This window comes from Tursiops truncatus, chromosome 3 (assembly GCF_011762595.2).
Source record: "Tursiops truncatus isolate mTurTru1 chromosome 3, mTurTru1.mat.Y, whole genome shotgun sequence".
NCBI lineage: Eukaryota > Metazoa > Chordata > Mammalia > Artiodactyla > Delphinidae > Tursiops > Tursiops truncatus.
The window spans coordinates 168721996-168743201 of record NC_047036.1 but is presented as its reverse complement, the minus strand read 5'-3'; the positions used below and the strand labels follow the sequence as shown (position 1 = coordinate 168743201).

General features: G+C 44.0%; 1 long non-coding RNA gene across 2 annotated transcripts in view; it reads left to right on the top strand.

The window, feature by feature from the left end:
- Window positions 1-21206, top strand: part of LOC117311812 (uncharacterized) — a 52729-nt gene that overhangs the window by 2916 nt on the left and 28607 nt on the right. For both annotated transcript variants that reach the window (XR_004526084.2, XR_004526082.2), the window contains exon 3: window positions 20458-20583. This is a non-coding gene — a long non-coding RNA (uncharacterized lncRNA). The remainder of the gene's footprint in view (window positions 1-20457; window positions 20584-21206) is intronic.

The window sequence follows — 21206 nt, the reverse complement described above, 5'->3', positions numbered from 1 at the left end:
CTTCAGTTTCCAGTAAGTGAACGTTAGTTCGTAAATCACCAGTAATGTCACACAGAAGTTTCTCTGGGGTTTCTCAGCCCCAGTCTGTTTCACACGTGCTGGTGTCTGAGGCTCAGCTCTCCCCTTGACTCATGTGTTCCAGTGCCTTTGCTGCCTGGGTTCTTCCAAGTGTTTTTTTTCTTTTTTTGGCTGCACCATGGCTTGTGGGATCTTAGTTCCTGGGCCCCCTGCAGTAGAAGCGCAGAGCCCTAACCTCTGGATGTCCAGGGAATTCCCCAAGTGCATTTTTTGATTAGTTAGCAATGCTGCGACAGTGATTCTTCTTTTTATCTCCAAGTGCGAGATGCGACTTGAGTTTCTGCACTTCAGAGAAAAAAGCGTGGCTTCGTAGCTTATGGATAAGTTTAAATTTACTCAGAAAATGCTGGTCGTGTCTGGAGTGTATTCTTGCCCCGCTGTTTATTTCTTCCTTGTGGTCCCCATTGCTGAGTGACCTCAATAAATGTCCACCTCGAGTGGGAGCCGGGGTCTCTTTGTGGTTATGTAGGGTTCTTACCGGATGAGGGTGTGGTGGTTCATCTTCTGTGTGATGTGTTTATTTGTATGTTTATTGATTTCTTCAGTTTTCTTTAGATGCTTTGGGCATGAATCCTCTTTCGTTTGCAGGCACTGCCAATATTTTCTCCCCATGTGTGGTTTATCTTTTCATCCCCTTTATTCTGTGGTGAGTGAACTCAAGGTTAACAGGTCAATCTCCTCCTTTGTAGCTTCTTTTTTATTTTCTTTATATAAGAAAAATCTGTATACAGAAGTCGTGGGACACTTGCCTTTAACTTCTGAAAGTACTTCCCTGGCGGTCCAGTGGTAAAGACTTTGTGCTTCCACTGCAGGGGGTGTGGGTTCGATCCCTGGTCAGGAAACTAGGATCCCTAATGCCTCGGGCCTCGGCCAAAGAAACCCCCCAAAATCTGCATTAAATGGATTATTATACATGACATTGACAGTGTTACCCACCCTCCTACCCCACGTCCCGTAGACAGCCGTTTGTCCTGCGCTGGAGGAGATTCCTGCCCCATGTCCATTGTTTCCCCAGGTCTGTGAGTCCCTCCTCCTGCTAATGCTGTGTGGCCCCAACTACTGTCCAGACTTAAATGCTTTGATGTGTTTTAGGGAAAGTTCTTCCACCTTGTTCTGTAGGAAACGTGGCTATTTTTAGACATTTGGCTCTCATTTCAGCTTTTAGAAGTCGTTTTTCATAAAGCAAAAAACCAGACCTAGTTTTGGATGTAATGGAATTTTGTTAACACTCTGCATCTGTTTGGGAGAGTTGCTATCGTGATGGCATTGTGTCTCTTTTCCGAGAACACGTACTCTCTCTTTCTTTCTACATTGATGTCGTTCGGTAACACTTTATAATTTTCCCTTTATGATCGTTTCAGGGACTTCCCTGGCGGTCCAGCGGTTAAGACTCCGAGCTTCCATTGCAGGGGGCCCGGGTTTGATCTCTCGTCGGGGAACTAAGATCCCGCAAGCCAAGTGGTGCGGATGAAAAGAAAAAAAACATCATTTTATGTCCTTCATTAGAGATTGCCTTGGAAGAAACTACAGCTGTCCGCACTGTGTCGGTCTGTTTTACTTCCACACAGAACATTTCACTTCTGATACTTCTGGTCACCAGAGCTATAGGGGTTTCCCAGACCCAGCAATTCTGTGACACCAACCAGGTGTCCTACAACCCAACTCAGTTCTGACACCGTCCACCTGGAGACAGTGTCAGACCCCCCCCACAGGTTAAGGGCTCAGTCCCTAAGGACCGTCCCCCCACCTTAGATGCTAATCGAAGGTAGTTGGTCCCTACGTTGCCCACAACTTCTGTCTGACTTGGCTACAGATCAGAGTTTCCCATCACCCCCTTCTCAGGTTCAGTTAATTTGCTAGAGTGGCTCTCAGACCTCAGGGGAACATTTGCTTATGTTTACCAGTTGAGTGAAGGATATGATAAAAGATACACACGGACGTCCAGATGAAGAGATACACAGGGCGAGGTCTGGGAGCGTCCCGAGTGCAGGAGCTTCTGTGCCCCTGGACCTGGGGTGTGTCACCCTCCTGGTGTGGATGTGTTCACCTTGAAGCTCTCAGAACCCCCTGCAACTGGGATTTTAAGGAGGCTTCTTCACACAGGTGTGATCACTTATTCACTGTTTCCAGGCCCTCTCCCCTCTCTGGAGGTTGGGGGGTGGGGCTAAAAATCCCAAGCTTCCAATCATGGCACAGCCTTTCTGCTGACCAGCCCCATCCTGGAGCCCACCCAGTTGCCTCCACAGAACGAAAGATGCTCCTGGTGCACTTATCGCTTAGGAATTTACAAGGGTTTTAAGAGCTCTGTGCCAGGAACTGGGGTAGGGATCCCTATATAAATTTGGTATTATTTCCCAGACATAGTTTAGGAGTTAAAATTTCTAACAAATTGAAAAGGTGCCATTAAAGTTAGTTTTAATGGTCTAGGTTATCCTCTCAAAATGTCTTTTAGCTGCTGTTACTAGTGATTCACAATGCACCAAGATCTGTTTTTGTATCGCATTTCTGGAAACGTACCAAAACCCCTGTACTCTGATTATAAGCTTATTCTCTGGTTCAGCTTCTTTGTGGATCTTCCATATGTAATACTTAGAGTTATTTCATGTTGGACTGTATTTGATTTACAGTATGATAGTTTCAGATGTACAGCAAAGTGATTCAGTTACACATATACATATATCTATTCTTTTTCAGTTTCTTTTCCCATTTATTATGGAATATATATTTTTAAATTTTATTATTTTTGGCTGCGTTGGGTCTTCGTTGCTCCACGGCATGTGGGATCTTCCCGGAGCAGGGCTCGAACCCGTGTCCCCTGCATTGGCAAGCGTATTCTTAACCACTGCGCCACCAGGGAAGCCCTATTATGGAATATTGAGTAGAGTTCCCGGTGGTCTTGTTGGTTATCTATTTTATATATAGTAGTGCGTGTATTTTTTAAAATTAATTTTTATTGGACTATAGTTGCTTTACATTGTTGTGTTAGAGTACTGTGTGTATGTTAATCCCAAGCTCCTAATTTATCCCACCCCCCAGGTTTACCCTTTGTAACCATAAGTTCGCTTTTGAAATCTGTGAGTTTGTTTCTGTTTTGTAAATAAGTTCATTTGTATCATTTTTTTCAAATAAGATCCAACATATGAGTGTTATCATATATTTGTCTTTCTCTGTTTGACTTACTTCACTTAGTATGACAATCTCTAGGTCCATCCATGTTGCTGCAAATGGCATTATTTCATTCTTGTTAATGGCTGAAAAATTACATTGTATATAGGTACCACATCTTTGTCCATTCATCTGTTGATGGACATTTAGGTTGCTTGCATGTCTTGGCCATTGTAAACAGTACTTCAGTGAACACTGTGGTGACGTATTCTTTCGAAGCATGGTTTTCTACAGATATATGCCCAAGAGTAGGATTGCTGGATCATATGCTAGCTCTATTTTAAGTTTTTTAAGGAACCTCCATGCTGTTCTCTATAGTGGCTGTACAGGTTTACATTAATACCAACAGGGTAGGAGGGTTCCCTTTTTTCCACACCCTCTCCAGCATTTATTATTTGTAGACTTTTTTTTTTTTTTTTTTTTTTTTTTGGCAGTACACGGACCTCTCACTGTTGTGGCCTCTCCTTTTGCGGAGCACAGGCTCCGGTCGCGCAGGCTCAGCAGCCATGGCTCACGGGCCTAGCAGCTCTGCGGCATGTGGGATCTTCCCAGACCGGGGCACAAACCTGTGTCCCCTGCATCGGCTGGCGGACTCTCAACCACTGCGCCACCAGGGAAGCCCTATTTGTAGACTTTTTGATGATGGCTATTCTGAATGGTGTGAGGTGGTATCTCGTAGTTTTGATTTGTATTTCTCTAATAATTAGCGATGTTGAGCATCTTTTCATGTGCCTCTGGCCATCTGTATGTCTTCTTTGGAGAAATGTCTATTTAGGTCTGCCAATTTTTTTAAAGATTTTTTTTTTTTGATGTGAACCATTTTTAAAGTCTTTATTGAATTTGTTACAATATTGCTTCTGTTTTATGCCTTGGTTTTTTTGGCCACGAGGCATGTGGTTTCTTAGCTTCCCGATCAGGGATCGAACCCACCCCATACATTGGAAGGCGAGGTCTTAACCAGTGGACTGCCAGGGAAGTCCCTTTCTGCCTATGTTTTGATTGGGTGTTTGTTTTTTTGATATTGAGCTGTATGAGCTGTTCGTAAATGTTGGCGATTAATCCCTTGTTGGTTGCATCGTTTCTAAATATATTCTCCCATTCTGTGGGTTGTCTTTTTGTTTATGGTTTCCTTTGCTGTGGAAAAGCTTTTGAGTTTAATGAGGTCCCATATGTTTATTTTTGTCTTTATTTTCATTACTGTAGGAGATGGATCAAAAATACGGTTGCGATTTATGTCAAAGAGTGTTCTGCCTATGCTTTCCTCTAAGAGTTTTATAGTGTCCGGACTTACATTTAGGTCTTTAATCCATTTTGAGTTTATTTTTGTGTATGTTGTTAGAGATTGTTCTAATTTCATTCTTTTATATGCAGCTGTCCAGTTTTCCCAGCACCACTTACCGAAGAGACTGTTTCCTCCATTGTATATTCTTGCCTCCTTTATTGTACGTTAATTGACCATAGGTGCGTGGGTTTATCTCTGGGCTTTCTGTCCCGTTCCATTGATCTATATTTCTGTTTTTGCGTCAGTAACACACTGTCTTGATCACAGTAGCTCCGTAGTATAGTCTGAAGTTAGGGAGCCTGATTCCTCCAGCTCCATTCTTTGTTGACCCAAAGATTGCTTTGGCTCTTTGGGGGTCTTCTGTGTTTCCATACAAATTAAAAAATTTTTTGTTCTAGTTCTGTGAAAAATGCCATTGGTAATTTGATAGGGCTTGCATTGAATCTGTAGATAGTCTTGGGTAGTATAGTCATTTTGACAATATTGATTCTGTCAATCCAAGAAAATGGTATGTTTTTCCATCTGTTTGTGTCATGTTCAGTTTCTTTCATCAGCATATCATAGTTTTCAGAATACAGGTCTTTGCCTCCATAGGTAGGTTTATTCCTAGGTATTTTATTCTTTTTGATGTGATGGTAAATGGAACTGTTTCCTTAATTTCTCTTTCTGATCTTTTGTTGTTAGTGTATAGGCATGCAACAGGTTTCTGTGTATTAATTTTGTATCCTGCAACTTTACTGAATTCCTTGATGAGCTCTAGTAGTTTTCTGCAGCATCTTTATGGTTTTCTATGTATAGAATCATGTCATCTGTAAAGAGTGACAGTTTTACTTTTTCTTTTATTTCATTTTCTTCTCTGATTGTCATGGCCAGAACTTCCAAAACTATGCTGAGTAAAAGTGGCGAGAGTGGACATCCTTGTCTTGTTCCTGATCTTAGAGGAAATGCTTTCAGCTTTTCACCATTGAGTGTGATGTTAGTTGTGGATTTGTCATATATGGACTTCATTATGTTGAGGTATGTTCCCTCTATGCCCACTCTCTGGAGAGTTTTTATCATAAATCGGTTTTGAATTTTGTTAAAAACCTTTTCTCTATCGAGATGATCAGATGGTTAAAGTGGTGTATCACAGTGATCGATCTGCAGATATTGAAGAATCCTTATATCCCTGGGGTAAATCCCACTTGATCATGGTGTATGATCCTTTTAATGTATTGTTGGATTTGGTTTGCTAGTATTTTTTTTTTTTGGCCATGCTGCATGGCTTATGGGGTTTTAGTTCCCTGACCAGAGATCGAACCCTGACCCTCAGTAGTGAGAGCATGGAGTCCTAACCCCTGGACCGCCAGGGAATTCCCACGGTTTGCTAGTATTTTGTTGAGGATTTTTGCGTGTGTGTTCACCAGTGATATTGGACTACAATTTTCTTTTTGTTGTGGTATCTTTGTCTGGTTTTGGTATCAGAGTGATGGTGGCCTCATAAAATGAGTTTGGGAGTGTTCCTTCCTTTGCAGTGTTTTGGAATAGTTTCAGAAGCATAGGCATTAACTCTTCTCTAAGTGTTTGATAGAATTCACCTGTGAAACAGTCTTGTCCTGGACTTCCGTTTGTTGGGAGTTTTTAAATCACAGTTTCAATTTCAGTACTTGTGATTTTTCTCTTCATATTTTCTATTTCTTCCTAGTTCAGTCTTGGGAGATTGTACTTTCCTAAGAATTTGTCCATTTCTTCTAGGTTATCCATTTTATTGGCATATAGTTGCTTGTAGTAGTCTCTTATGATCCTTTGTATTTCTGTGGTGTCTGTTTTAACTTCTCCATTTGCATTTCTAATTTTTTTGATTTGAGCCCTCTCCATTTTTTTCTGGATTAGTCTGGCTAAAGGTTTATCAGTTTTGTTGTTTATCTTTTGAAAGAACCGGCTTTTAGTCTCATTGATCTTTTCTATTACTTTGTCTCTAATTTCATTCATTTCTGCTCTGATCTTGATGATTTCTTTCCTTCTACTAAGTTTGGGTTTTGTTTGTTTTTCTTTCTCTAGTTGCTTTAGGTGTAAGGTTAGGTTGTTTATTTGATATTTTTCTTGTTTCCTGAGGCACAACTGTATTGCTATAAACTTCCTTCTTAGAACTCTTTTTGCTGCGTCCTGGAGGTTTTGAATCGTGTTTTCGTTTTCATTTGTCTCTAGGTATTTTCGATTTCTGCTTTGACTTCTTCAGTGATCCATTGGTTGTTCAGTAGCATATTTAGCCTGTATGTGTTTGTGTCTTTTACAGTTTTTTCTTGTTGAATTATAATCTCATAGCATTGTGATCAGAAAAGATGCTTGATATGATTTCAGTTTCATAAATTTACCGAGACTTGCTTTGTGGCTCAGCATGTATTCTATTTTGGAGAATGTTCCATGTACACTTGAGAAGAATCTGTATTCTGCTGCTTCTGGTTGGAATGCTCTATAAATATCAATTAAGTCCATCAGATCTAGGGACTTCCATGGTGGCACAGTGGTTAAGAATCCGCCTGCCAATTCAGGGGACATGGGTTTGAGCCCTGGTCTGGGAAGATCCCACATGCTGCAGAGCAACTAAGCCCATGCGCCACAACTACTGAGCCTGTGCTCTAGAGCCTGTGAGCCACAACTACTGAGCCTGCGTGCCACAACTACTGAAGCCCCCACGCCTAGAGCCTGTGCTCCACAACAAGAGAAGCTACTGCAATGAGAAGCCTGTGCACCACAATCAAGAGTAACCCCCGCTCGCTGCAACTAAAGAAAGTCCACATGCAGCAATGAAGTACCATTGCAGCCAAAAATAAATAAATAAGCATTAAAAAGACTCAATGTATAAATAAATAAAAAGTAAATAAGTCCATCTGGTGTAACATGTCATTTAAGACCTATGTTTCCTTATTGGTTTTCTGTCTGGATGATCTGTCCATTGATGAAAGTGGGGTGTTAAGTTTCCCCAGTATTATTGAGTTACTGTGAATTTCTCCTTCGATGGCTGTTAGCATTTGCCTTATATATTGAGGTGCTCCTCTGTTGTATGCGTATATTTTTACGATTGTTATATCTTCTTCTTGGATTGATCCCTTGATCATTACGTAGTGTCTTTCTTTGTCTCTTGTAACAGCTTTTATTTTCATGTCTGTTCCGTCCGATATGAGTATTGCTACTGAGCTTTTATTTGATTTCCATTTGTGTGGAATACCTTTTTACATCCCTTCACTTTCAGTCTGTATGTGTCCCTAGATATGAAGTGGGTCTTTTTTAGACAGCATATGTACAAGTCTTGTTTTTGTATCCATTCAGCCAGTCTATGTCTTTTGGTTAGAGTATTTAATCCATTTATGTTTAAGGTAATTATTGATTTGTATGTTCTTATTGCCATTTTGTTAATCGTTTTGGATTTGGTTTTGTAGGATTTTTTTCTCTTGTGATTTGATGACTGACTTTAGTGTTGTATTTGGATTCTTTTGTGTGTGTGTATCTATTGTAGATTTTCGGTTTGAGGTTATCATGGAATTATGATATAGCAGTCTATATACATACAAGATTGTTTTCAGTTGCTGGTCTTTTAATTTCGAATGCATTTCCAGTATCCTGTATTTGTACTTTCCTCTTCTCACGATTGCTGGTTTTGATATTATATTTGTATGTGGATGATTTCCTACCTCTGCTGTATGTTTGCCTTTAGTGGTGAGCTTTCCCATTTGTAATTTTCTTGTTTGTAGTTTTGGCCTTTTCTTTTCCACCTAGAGAAGTTTCTTTAGCATTTGTTGTCAAGCTAGTTTGGTGGTGCTGAATTCTCTTAGCTTTTGTTTCTTTGCAAAGCTTCTATTTCTCCATTGAATCTGAATGAGAGCCTTGCTGAGTAGGGTATTGTTGGTTGTAGGTTTTTCCCTTTCATAACTTTAAATATATTGTGCCACTTTCTTTGGGCCTGTAGCGTTTCTGTTGGAAAATCACCCTATCACCTTATGGGGATTCCCTTTTATGTTATTTGTTGCTTTTCCCTTGTTACTTTTAGTATTTTCTTTCTGTCTTTAATTTTTGTAAGTTAATAAAATCTTTATGTATTTGGCTATGCTGGGTCTTATTTGTGGCACGCAGGATCTTCAGTCTTTGTTGTGGCATGTGGAATTTTGAGTTGCAGCATGCAGCATCTTTTATTGTGGCATGCAAACTCTTAGTTGTGGCATGCAAACCCTTAGTGCGGCATGTGAACTCTCAGTTGTGGCATGTAGGATCTAGTTCCCTGACGAGGGATGGAACCTGGGCCCCCTGCATTGGGAGCGTGCAGTCTTCTCCACTGGACCACCAGGGAAGTCCCAGTTTTTGTAAATTTAATTAATATGTGCCTTGGCTTGTTCCTCCTTGGGTTTATCCTGCCTGGACTCTCTGTGCTTCCTTTCTTGTGATAAGGAAGTTTTCAGCTATTATTTCTTCGAATATTTCCTCGGGTCCTTTCTTATCCTTCTGGGACCCCTATAATGTGAACAAATTTTGGTGTGTTTAATGTTGTTCTAGAGGGCCTCTTAGACTGTCATTATTTCTTTTCATTCTTTTTTCTTTATTCCGTTCCAGGGTAGTGATTTCCATTATTCTGTCTTCCAGCTCACTTATCTGTTTTTCTGCCTCACTTATTCTGCTATTGTTTCCTTCTAGTGTATTTTTCATTTCAGTTATTGTATTGTTCATTTCTGTTTGTTGTTTAGATCCTCTAGGTCTTTGTTAACCATTTCTTGTATTTTCTTGGTCTGTGCCTCCATTCTTTTTCCGAGATCTTGGATCATCTTTACTGTCATTACTCTGATTCTTTTTTGGGTAAATTGCTTATCTCCACTTTACTTAGTTGTTCTTCTGGGCTTTTATCTTGTTCCTTCGTCTGGGACATATTCCTCTGCTGTCTAATTTTGTCTAACTTTCTGTGATTGTGGTTTCCATTCCACAGGCTGCAAGATTGTAGTTCTATTTTAAATTAATTAATTAATTTTATTTTTGGCTGCATTGAGTCTTCATTGCTGCACATGGGCTTTCTCTAGTTGTGACGAGCAGGGGCTACTCTTCGTTGTGCGCGGGCTTCTCATTGCGGTGGCTCCTCTTGTTGCGGAGCATGGGCTCTAGGTGCGTGAGCTTCAGTAGTTGTGGCACTCGGTCTTAGTAGGTGCGCAGGCTCTAGAGTGCAGGCTCAGTAGTTGTGGCACATGGGCTTAGTTCCTCTGCGGCATGTGGGATCTTCCTGGATCAGGGCTCGAACCTGTGTCCCCTGCATTGGCAGGCAGATTCTCAACCACTGCGCCACCAGGGAAGCCCGGGATTGTAGTTCTTGATTCAGGTGTCTGCCCCCTGGTGGGTGAGACTGGCGAAGGGCTTGTGCTGGCTTCCTGGTAGGAGGGACTGGTTTCTGCTCACTGGTGGGTATAGCTGGGTCTTGTCCCTCTGGTTGGCAGGGCGTGTCAAGGGGTGTGTTTAGTAGGAAGCTGTAGGATCAGGAAGACATTAGGCAGCCTGTCTTCCGATGGGCAGGGCTGTGTTCCCGCCCTGTTGGTTTTTTGGCCTGAGGCATCCCAGCACTGGAGCCTACAGGCTGTTGGGTGGGGCTGGGTCTTAGTGAGAAAAGCTTGGCCTCCAGGTGGTCTCACGCCAATGAGCACTTCCCAGAACTTACACTGCCAGTGTCTCTGTCCCCACAGTGAGCCACAGCCGCCCGCACCCCCCCCCCCCCCACCTCCACGGGACATCCTCCAACATCAGCAGGTAGGTCTGGCCCAGGCCCTTATGAGGTCACTGCTTTTCCTCCCGGGTCCTGGTGTGCTCGAGACCTTGTGTGCCTCCTGCGAGAGTAGGGCTTCTGTTTCCCCCAGTCGTGTGGAATTTGCTGATCAAACCCCAGTGGCCTTCAAGCCCAGCTGGTTTGGGCACTCACCCTCCCGATGCCAGACTCGCTGGCTGGGGAGACGGATGTGGGGCTCAGAACTTTAACTCCTGTGTGTGAACCTTTCCAGTGTAAATATTTTCTAGTTTGTGGGTTGCCCAGCCGGTGGGGATGGAGTTTGATTTCATCGTGATTGTGCCCCTCCTACTGTCTCTTTGTGGCTTCTTCTTTGTCTTTAGATGTAGGGTAACTTTTTTGGTTCCTGCAGTTTTTGGTCAGTTGTTTTTCAGCAGTTAGTTGTGATTTTGGTATTTTCATGAGGGGGGCGAACTCAACGTCCTTCCACTCTGCCATCTTCTCTCCAAGCCCCCACTTCATAGGATTTAATTGTCAAATATACTGTCTGTAGAAAATGCATAAGCCATTGCGGGACCCACCTAAACCTACTAAAGTGGACATCCACAGAAGGACGGCCAGGCCAAGGCCTGGATGAATCCCTCACACCAGCCCCTGCTCAACATGACTCCCAGACAGGCCTCCTCTGTCGGGTGAGTGACAAGTGTGTGCCTCCCTGGGTCACTGTGTTTTAATTCTGTGTGCTTTCTTTGGAGTGCAAATGGCATTCTGTCAGTTTTCCGTTACCCAGTGCTGTTAGCTGCCCCTGGGATGGCAGTCTGGTCACTTTTGCTAGTCTGTAGGGCCCTGTGATGGGGCTGCACCCTGTTCATTTCTTGATTCTACTGCTAGTAGCCACTTGGGTGGCCTCGAGGGTTTTCTGCTATGATATGTGCTTCTGAAAACTTTGGAAATCGTATACACTTGGATGTCTCGGCCTCATCTTCTCCAAATTGCCCATACTAGACCCCTGTTTCTCAGCCCCCAAACATCTTCTCTTCTGTTCTGTGGTTGCCCTATAGGACGGGGATCAACCCTGCCCCCCACCCAAGATGGGCTTGGTTGTCAAGATGATGCCATTTGCACCAAGAGGATCAGAAGATAGTTGGTAATCTGCGGAGATGGACGCAGGTGTACGCTCTTGCAGGTGGCCAGAGGAAGAGCTGGTGGGGCCTCCGTCGTGGCTGGGCGTTTATGAGGTTTGATCTTCCCACCCACAGGACACATGGCACTCGTGGGCCTCCTTATCCATTCGCATAGACCGGGCAGGGCAGGGAAGAGGGTGGGGCTCTGGAAGTTCTTCCTAGTCAGACCACAGATCCCAACACGAATGGATCCAGCCTCTTTACTGTAATTCACCTCCGATGTTTGGTTGAAGACTGACACACCTCATCTCATCTAATCGAATATGAACTTGTCTGAGTGTGAAGCTTAGAAGCCTAGTGCCCAAGCAGTGTAATGTAGTTGAGACAGCAGACGTCGGAAGAGCGTTGGAATCTGCTTAATCCCAGGGCATTGGAGAGGGGCGGGAGACACCCTGGGGGCTTCCGGGCTCTGTCCAGCTATTCCTGCCATGCTTTTGTGCAGCCTCGCCAGGGCTGTCTACCCACATGCAGTGAAAGGCCCCTTCAGGGAAACTGCCCCTGCCCTGGCTGGGCAACGAATAGTTCTCAGCCAGGCGGCCAGCAGCTCCACGGAAAGCATCTAAACACAAGGCATCTGCTGCACGTGGCTCGAGTATTGGGGTATTTCCTGAGTGCCACCTGGGCTGTGGGCCCACAAGACCATCGTCACGTGGGAGGTGCCGGGGCTCTGGCTCACCTCTGTCCTGCCAGCGCCAGTTCAGGAAGGAGGCCTCTGCAGGGGTGAGCCTGTGTGGTGCTGCATGTGCAACCCAAGGCATCAGGGCAGCTGGGGGCCAGCAGCCCGGTCTCAGGGCCTGGAGGGCCTCGGCTCCAGCAGGGCCCAGGGAGTAGCCGTCGTGGTGCGCCACTGCTCTGTATTGCTAGGAGGGCTACCAGATGCCCGTGGGCAGTTAACGGCGCATGGTAAATTGGGCCTGCCAGCCTACAGAACCTTGGACGTGTGAGATGGTGGTGTGTTTGTTCCAGTGGATGAACCTACACTGACATGTCGTCACCACCCACAGTCCACAGCTGACTTTGCATGTATGTTCTGTGGGTCTAGATGAAGATGCGTCCACCTTTATAGTGTCCTGCGAAACACGTTCGCTGCCCTAAAAAATGCCCTGTGCGCCTCCTAGTCACCCCTCCCCCAACCCCGATCCCCGGCAACCACTGGTCCTTTTACTGCCATCTCCACAGTCTTGTCTTTTCAAACAGATTTAGAAAAATCTTTTGATATGCTGTGATTTTTCTTCTTTAGACCGTTGAAGTGATTTTTAAAAATTATTTATTTTTATGATTTTTTGCTGTGTTGGGTCTTAGTTGCCGTATGTGGGATCTTCGTTGTGGCATGTGGGATCGTTCGTTGCAGCGCATGGGCTTGTCTCTAGTTGCGGCCCACGGGCTCTCTAGTTGTGATGCATAGGATCCAGAGCGCATGGGCTCTGTAGTTTGCAGCATGCTGGCTCTCTAGTTGAGGCACGCGGGCTCAGTAGTTGTGGTGCCTGGGCTTAGTTGCCCTGTGTCATGTGGGATCTTAGTTCCCTCACCAGGGATCAAACCCATGTCCCCTGCATTGGAAGGTGGATTCTTAGCCACTGGTCCATCCAGGAAGTCCCCTGAAGTGATTCTTGAATGTTGAGCCAACCTTGCATACCTGGGATAAATACCACTTGCTTATGGTGTATAATTCTTCTATATTACTGGCTTCAGTTTGTTAATATTATTATTATTATTATTTTTCCCGGTACGCGGGCCTCTCACTGTTGTGGCCTCTCCCGTTGCATAGCACAGGCTCCGGATGCACAGGCTCAGCAGACATAGCTCACGGGCCCAGCTGCTCCGCGGCATCTTCCTGGACTGGGGCACGAACCCGTGTCCCCTGCATTGGCAGGCAGACTCTCAACCACTGCGCCACCAGGGAAGCCCAATTTTGTTAATATTTTAAAAAAATGTTTATTTATTTTGACTGCACTGGGTCTTAGCTGTGGCTTGTGGGATCTTCAATGAGGCATGCGGTCTTCTTAGTTGCGGCGGGCAAACTCTTAGTTGCGGCATGTGGGATCTAGTTCCTCGACCAGGGATCAAACCTGGGCCCCCCGTGGAGTCTTACCCACTGGACTACCAGGGAAGTCCCCAGTTTGTTAATACTTTGTTTGTGACTTTTACATCACTGTTTATGAGAGAGACTGATCTGTAGTTTCCTTGTCATGTCCCTGTCTGGTTTTGTTATTATGGAAATGCTTACCTCATATAATGAGTTAGTACACATTCCCTCTGCTTCTGTCCTCTGAAACTAATTGTAGAGAATTAATTTCGTCCTTAAATGTTAGGTAGAATTCACCAGTGAACCCATCTGGATCTGGTGTTTTCTGCTTTGGAAGGTTAGTAATTATATTATTTTTTACTTTACTTTTTTACTGAAGTATAGTTGATTTACAATAGTGTGTTAGTTTCAGGTGTACAGCACAGCGATTCAGTTTTATACACACACACGCACACATATCTTTTTCAGATTCTTTACTCTTACAGATTGTTACAAAATATTGAGTATAGTTCCCTGTGCTATACAGTAGGTCCTTGTTGGTTATCTATTTTATATATAATAGTGTGTATATGTTAATCCCAACTTCCTAATATATCCCTCTGTCCATGCCCCTTTCTCCTTTGGTAACCATAAGTTTGTTTCCTATGTCTGTGAGTCTCTTTCTATTTTGGAAATAAGTTCATTTGTATATTTTATTTTCTTTTATTTATTTACTGTTTTAGATTCTACATATAAGCGGTATATGATATTTGTCTTTCTCTGGTTTACTTCACTTAGTATGACTATCTCTGGGTCCATCCATGTTGCTGCAAATGGCATTATTTCATTCTTTTTTATGGCTGAGTAATATTCCATTGTATGTGTACCACATCTTCTTTATCCAGTCATCTGTTGATAGAAATTTAGGTTGCTTCCATGTCTTGGCTATTGTAAATAGTGCTGCTGTGAACATTGGGATGTATGTATCTTTTTGAATTACAGTTTTGTCCAGATATATGCCCAGTAGTAGGATTGCTGGATCATATGGTAATTCTGTTTTCAGTTTTTTAAGGACCCTCCATACTATTTTCCATAGTGGCTGCACCAATTTACATTGCCACCAACAGTGTAGCAAGGTTCCTGGAAGGTTACTGATTGTTCATTCAGTTTCTTTCATAGATGTAGGGCTATTCAGATTATCTGTTTCTTCTTGTGTGAGTTCTTGCAGGCTGTGTCTTTCAAGAAATAGGGCCATTCCATCGAGGTTATTAAATTTGTGGGTATAGTTATTAATAGTATTCCATTATTACCCTTTCAACATCCATAAGACATGTAATGATATCACCTAGTTCTTTGCTGATAGTAATAATTTCTGTCTTCTCTATTTTTTTCCTAGTTAGCGTATGATTTTATTGATCTTTTCAGAGAGCCAGCTTTTGGTTTAGTTGATGTTCTCTACCAATTTCCTGTTTTAAATTTTATTGATTTCTGCTCCAAATTTTAGTATTTTTTTCTTCTGATTACTTTAGATTTAATTTGCCCTTTTTCTAGTTTCTTAAGGTAGAGGTTTAGATTATTGATTTTTAAAAAAATTTTTTTTATTATTTTTTTTTTGTGGTATGCAGGCATCTCACTGTTGTGGCCTCTCCCGTTGCGGAGCACAGGCTCCGAACGCGCAAGCTCAGCGGCCATGGCTCACGGGCCCAGCCGCTCCGCGGCATATGGGATCTTCCCAGACCGGGGCACGAACCCGTGTCCCCTGCGTCGGCAGGTGGACTCTCAACCACTGTGCCACCAGGGAAGCCCGCCAGGCAGATTCTTAACCACTGGGCAGGTGGTTCTTAACCACTGAGCCACCAGGGAAGCCCTGCATCCCTCAAATTCTGATAAGTGTTATTTTCGTTTTCATTAAGTTCAAAATATTTTTTATTTCTCTGGAGATTTCTTCTTTGATCCATTTGTTATTTGGAAGTTTGTTGTTTACAAGTACTTGGAGGACTTTCCAGCTACCTTTATGTTATTTCCAGTTTAATTCTACTGTGGCCTAAGAGCATCCAGTGTGATTTCTTCTTTTAAATTCATTAAGGTTTGTTTCATGGCCCAAGATATGGTGTTTGTTGGTGATGGTCCCGTGTGCACTTGAGAGGATCTGTGTGCTGCTGTCTTTGGATGACGTCGTCCGTAGTTGTGAATTATATCCAGTTGTGGATGGTACTGTTGAGTTCATTTATCTTCTTACTCACTTTTTGCCTCCAGCATCTGTCATTTCTGATAGAGATATATTGAAGTCTCTAACTTAAATAGTGGATTCATCCATTTCTCTATGCAGTCATATCAGTTTTTGTCTCTAGCATGTGGACTCTGTTGTTAGGTGCACACGCACTAAGGGTTGTTATGTCTTCTTGGAGAATCGATGCCTTTATCATCATGTCATGCCTCCCTTTATCTCTGAGAATTTTCCTTCCTCTGAAATCTGCTCTATGTGAAATACAGCTACTCAAGTTTTGTGTTTTTTTCGTTTTTCGTTTTTTTTTTTTGTTTTTTTTCCGGCTGTGTTGGGTCTTAGTTGCTGTGTGCAGGCTTTCTCTAGTTGAGGTGAGCAGGGGTTGCTCTTCGTTGCAGTGCACGGGCTTCTTACTGCGGTGGCTTCTCTTGTAGCGGAGCATGGACTCAGGCATGTGGGCTTCAGTAGTTGTGGCACGCAGGCTCAGTAGTTGTGGCTCGCGAGCTCTAGAGCACAGGCTCAGTAGTTGTGGTGTACAGGCTTAGCTGCTCCATGGCATGTGGTATCTTCCAGGACCAGGGTGCGAACCCATGGCCCCTGCATTGGCAGGGGGATTCTTAACCACTGCACCACCAGGGAAGCCCCTGCCCTCTCCTATTTATCACCAAAGAGTGTTTGGTGTAATTTTGCTTCTTTCGAACTTTTAATCAATGGGTATTCCCAGTAATATACTACTGATATCATATTGAAAATGTTTTCTGTCTTTGCCTCGTCTGTTTCACGCAAGCTGGTATCTGAACCTGTGAGTCATCTGATTAACTCATCCATTTGCTCTTGGGGCCTCTGTTGTTTCAGGGGTGTGTGCGTGTGTGTGTTCAGCAGTGCAATTGCAGTCTTGTTTTTATCCTTTTTTTTTTTTTTGGCTGTGCTGCGCAGCTTGTGGGATCTTACTCCCCCGATCAGGGATCAAACCTGGGCCCCCTGCAGTGGAAGCGTGAAGTCTTAACCACTGGACCGCCAGGGAAGTCCCAATTGTTTTTATCCTTAACTGCAAATACATCAGAAATTTTCTTCACGTTGGGGAGAAATCGGTGCATTGTAGATTATGCATCTACAGGTCCCTCAAGGATTTCACACTGTGGCAGTGCCACCTGGGGAGTCGACACCCGAATTGAGCTTGACCTTCATGGCAGAGATGTGGTGCTCCTACCTGTTGGCCTTGAGAATGGGGCCAGAAGCCAGGGGTCAAAGGACTGACCCTCACCCATGTTGACATTCTTCAAGATGAGGGGCCACTTACCCTGGCTTCACAGCAAATGAACAGCAGTAGAGAAAACGAGGAAAAAGGATATTACCGGTTCTAACTTTAAAAGGAAGTAAGCCAACGGGAAAGGAAGTGAAAAAACCTAACGCTACAGAAAAGACATCATTTCCACTCTCTTGGTCTTCCTGCAACTGTCGTCATGTGTTTTACTTCTAGATATATACTAGCCCTCCAGTATATCGGCGTTTTATTGAAATAATCAAGTATTTCTCAGACTAAAATGACAAAAAAATGAAAAACCATCTAAGCTTTTTTTTTTGTTTGTTTTTTGGCTGTGTTGGGTCTTCATTGCCGCGCGTGGGCCTTCTTTAGTTGTGGCGAGTGGGGGCTACTCTTTGTTGCGGTGAGCAGGCTTCTCACTGTGGTGGCTTCTTGTTGCGGAGCATGGGCTCTAGGCGCACAGGCTTCAGCAGTTGTGGGTCGCGGGCTCTAGAGCTCAGGCTCAGTAGTTGTGGTGCACGGGCTTAGTTGCCCTGCGGCATCCAGGATCCTAGTTCCCTGACCAGGGATCAAACCTGTGTCCCCTGCATTGGAAGGAAGATTCTTAACTAGTGCACCACCAGGGAAGTCCTCCATCTTATATCTATGTCCATGTATCTACACATCCAGAACCTTCCAAGCTTTGTACAGATCTCCCATTCTAGCTGACGTCCTGTCTCTTCTGCCTGAAAGACTTCCTTTCCCTTTTCTGGTAGTGCCAGTTTGCTGGGAATGGATTCTTTCAGCATTTGTGTGTCTGACTCAGTTGCCGTAGTGTAGAAAGGTGTTTCCTCTTAGTATAGACATTTTCTGTGACATACAGTTTTGCTCTGAGCATTTTAAGTATGTTACAGCAATGTATGTGCACTGGCATTATTTCCAGTGAGAACTCGTGTCAACCTTATGTTTGTTCATCTGTGTATTGTGTGTTGTTTTTCTCTGGGTGCTTTGAAGATATTCTCTTCATCTCTGGTTTTTGTTTTATTTTGCCTCACTGCATGGCTTGTGGGATCTTAGTTCCCTGGCCAGGGTTGGAACCCAGGCCCTGGGCAGTGAAAGCATGGAGTGCTAACCACCGTACAGCTGGGGCATTCCCTCGTCTCTGGCTTTGAGAAATACAGTTATGACAAGCCGTGGTGGAGATTTCCTTGTTTCCTGTGCTTGCTGATTGTCAGCCTTCTTAGATATGGGCTTTATATTTTTCATTCACTTTGAAAAATTCTCAGCAATAATTTTGATTATTATAGCTAGAAGACTTTCTTCTAGCTTCCTTCTCTCATTTGGGAATCTAGTTACATGTGTAGTTGGTTGTTAGGGGTCCTTTCACGGCTCACAGATACTCTCTACGTTTTTTGATACTTTATTGCAGAGTTCACATCTTTGCAGTAAAGACCCATCCTTTTATGTTCACCTCTCTTTTTTCTGCAGTATTTTATCTGCTTTTAATGCCATGCAGTGTGTGTGTGTGTTAATTTAGTTAGTTATTTTAGGCTGCGTTATTTTAGGCTGCGTTGGGTCTTTGTTGTTGCATGCGGGCTTTCTCTACTTCGGGCGAGCGGGGGCTACTCCTCGTTGCGGTGCACGGGCTTCTCATTGCGGTGGCCTCTCTTGTTGCAGAGCACAGGCTGTAGGCGTGCGGGCTCAGTAGTTGTGGCTCGCGGGCTCTAGAGTGCAGGCTCAGTAGTTGTGGCGCACGGGCTTAGCTGCTCCGTGGCATGTGGGATCTTCCCGGACCAGGGCTCGAACCCGGTCCCCTGCATTGGTAGGCGGATTCTTAACCACTGCACCACCAGGCAAGTCCCTCCATTCAGTATATTTTTCATCGGAGATGTCGTAGTTTCCGTGTCCTGATGTTTGATTTGGGTCTTTTAAAATAATATCTCCATTTCTCTATATAAGGTTTTTGTCATATAGAACAGGGGTCCCCAACACCTGGGCCTGTTAGGAACCAGGCCGCACAGCAGGAGGTGAGTGGTGGGCAAGCAAGCGAAGCGTCGTCTGCCGGTCCCCATTGCTCACATTACCGCCTGAACCCCCCCCCCTCCCCCCATCCGTGGAAAAATTGTCTTCCACAAAACCGGTCCCTGGTGCCAGAAAGGTTGGGGATCACTGATATAGAAGACAATTATAAAAGTTCCTTCTCTAAGTTTAACATGGTGTCCGTGCTGGGGTGTCTCATCATCATCAGTCTTGCATTTCAACCTTTTAAAAATTTTTATTTCTTTTTTGGCCACACCTCGAGGCACGTGAGATCTTAGTTCCCCGATCAGGGATGGAAACCATGCCCCCTGCAGTAGAAGCGTGGAGTCTTAACCACTGGACCGCCAGGGAAGTCCCTACATTTCAACTTTTTCGAATGCCTTATATTTGATCAGATGCCAGACATTATGAACTTTACCTTGACGGGTGTTTGGTGTTTTCATATTCCTGTCAATATTTGATGGATCTGAATTCAGAGAATCCTGTTTACTTCTTTGGGGCCTTGGGTTCAGTGTCAAGAGCTTTGCGCTTCTCCCTCACAGTTAATTTGCACAAAACTTCACACTTAAGTCCAAACTAAAAATTCTCCAAAATAACATTCCGATTGGGAAAGTAGGCCTGTGTTCTTTTTTATTTTTTAATTTATTATTTTTTATTTTATTTATTATTGGCTGCGTTGAGTCTTTGTTGCTGTGCGCAGGCTTTCTCTAGTTGCGGGGAGCGGGGGCTACTCTTTGTTGTGGTGCACGGTAAGCCTGTGTTCTCTTAATGGCCTAGTGTTCTTCCAGAAAGATGGCCAGTCAAGACTGGTGGTGGCCGTTCTAATTTCCGTCTGGGTTTCTGACAGTTTGGAAGGTGCATGAAAAAGAATACCAGCTCCCCAGTCCTTCAGTGTTTTCTCATTGTTAACCACCTCGGTAGATCTGATGCTTGTCTCATGTGCCGATAGCTGTGTTGGGCAAAGAAAAGGGAGATAAAATAGTTGTTGTCATTTGAAATGGGTGATCTTGATGCAGACATGGTTCATTTCTAGCGCATTTCTGTCATTTCTTCATAGTGCACATGGGGACAAAATAAACCAGGAATGGTCACAATGTAACTGCTGGGGAAATAAGTTCAGGATGTCAGAGGTGCTTGGGGAATTCCCTGGCAGTCCAGTGCTTAAGACTCCATGCTTCCACTTGAGGGGGCGTGGGTTCAGTCTGTGGTCGGGGAACTAGGACCTTGCATGCTGCCGTGGCTTGGCAAAAAAAGAAAAAAAAAAAAAAAGCTGTCACAGGTGCTGTTAGATCTATGGGATGTGATGAGATCAGTGAACAAGAGGACTCTGGATAGAGTGGAAAGGTCTGACCCCTAAGGCTTAGATTTGAAGCTGGAGGACGACAGAGCCTTGGGTGAACGTAGGATGATTGAGTCCAGTTCCCCTGGGCTGTGAGCTGCACCAGCCTTCCTGCTTGTGCTGGAGGACGTGGGTTTGTTGCTCTAACACATGTGTTCTGTTTCAGGACTCAGTGCTCTCTGAGGATGCGGCTGCGGACTTCACCTGGGCAGAGTGGGCTTTGCTAAGTCCTGTTCAGAGGAACTCCACAGAGATGTGAGGCTTCGAACCTTCAGGAACTCGGCCTCAGCAGGTAGGGGTGGCATCATTCCTTCACTTGTCCTTTTAGAGAACAACCTATCTTACTCTGTTGACCTTGTTCCGAGATTTGGGCTGAGAAGCGGGCACACGTTAGCAGACACACAGATGTGGTCAGAGGCCTCATGGAGTCTTGAGACTAATGAACAGCTTTACTGTGAAAACAAAGATCTGCTTCAACATCTTTTAAGATGTTTGAAGCTGACTTTTTAAAAAAATATTTATTTGCCTGCCCTGGGTCTTAGTTGCGGCGCACGGGATCTTCGTTGCCACGTGCGAGATCTTCCTTGCAACATGCGGTTATCTAGTTCCCCCACCAGGGATCGAACCCGGGCCCCCCCGCATTGGGAGCGTGGAGCCTTAACCACTGGACCGCCAGGAAGTCCCTAAGCTGACTTTTTATTTCTCTCTTGAGGCTCCTTAAACTGAGAAGCGAGCATAGTTTTCAAATGTTGGGTTGGGGCACCCTTATCCGAGGATTACTATGCTTAAAACACACTGCAGCATCAAAAACATAGTCACAAATATTGGGAAATGTGTCGTTATAATAATCGTGAAAAACTATCAGTCCTTACATCATTAATGATTATGAATTTTTAAAAATATTTATTTATTTTT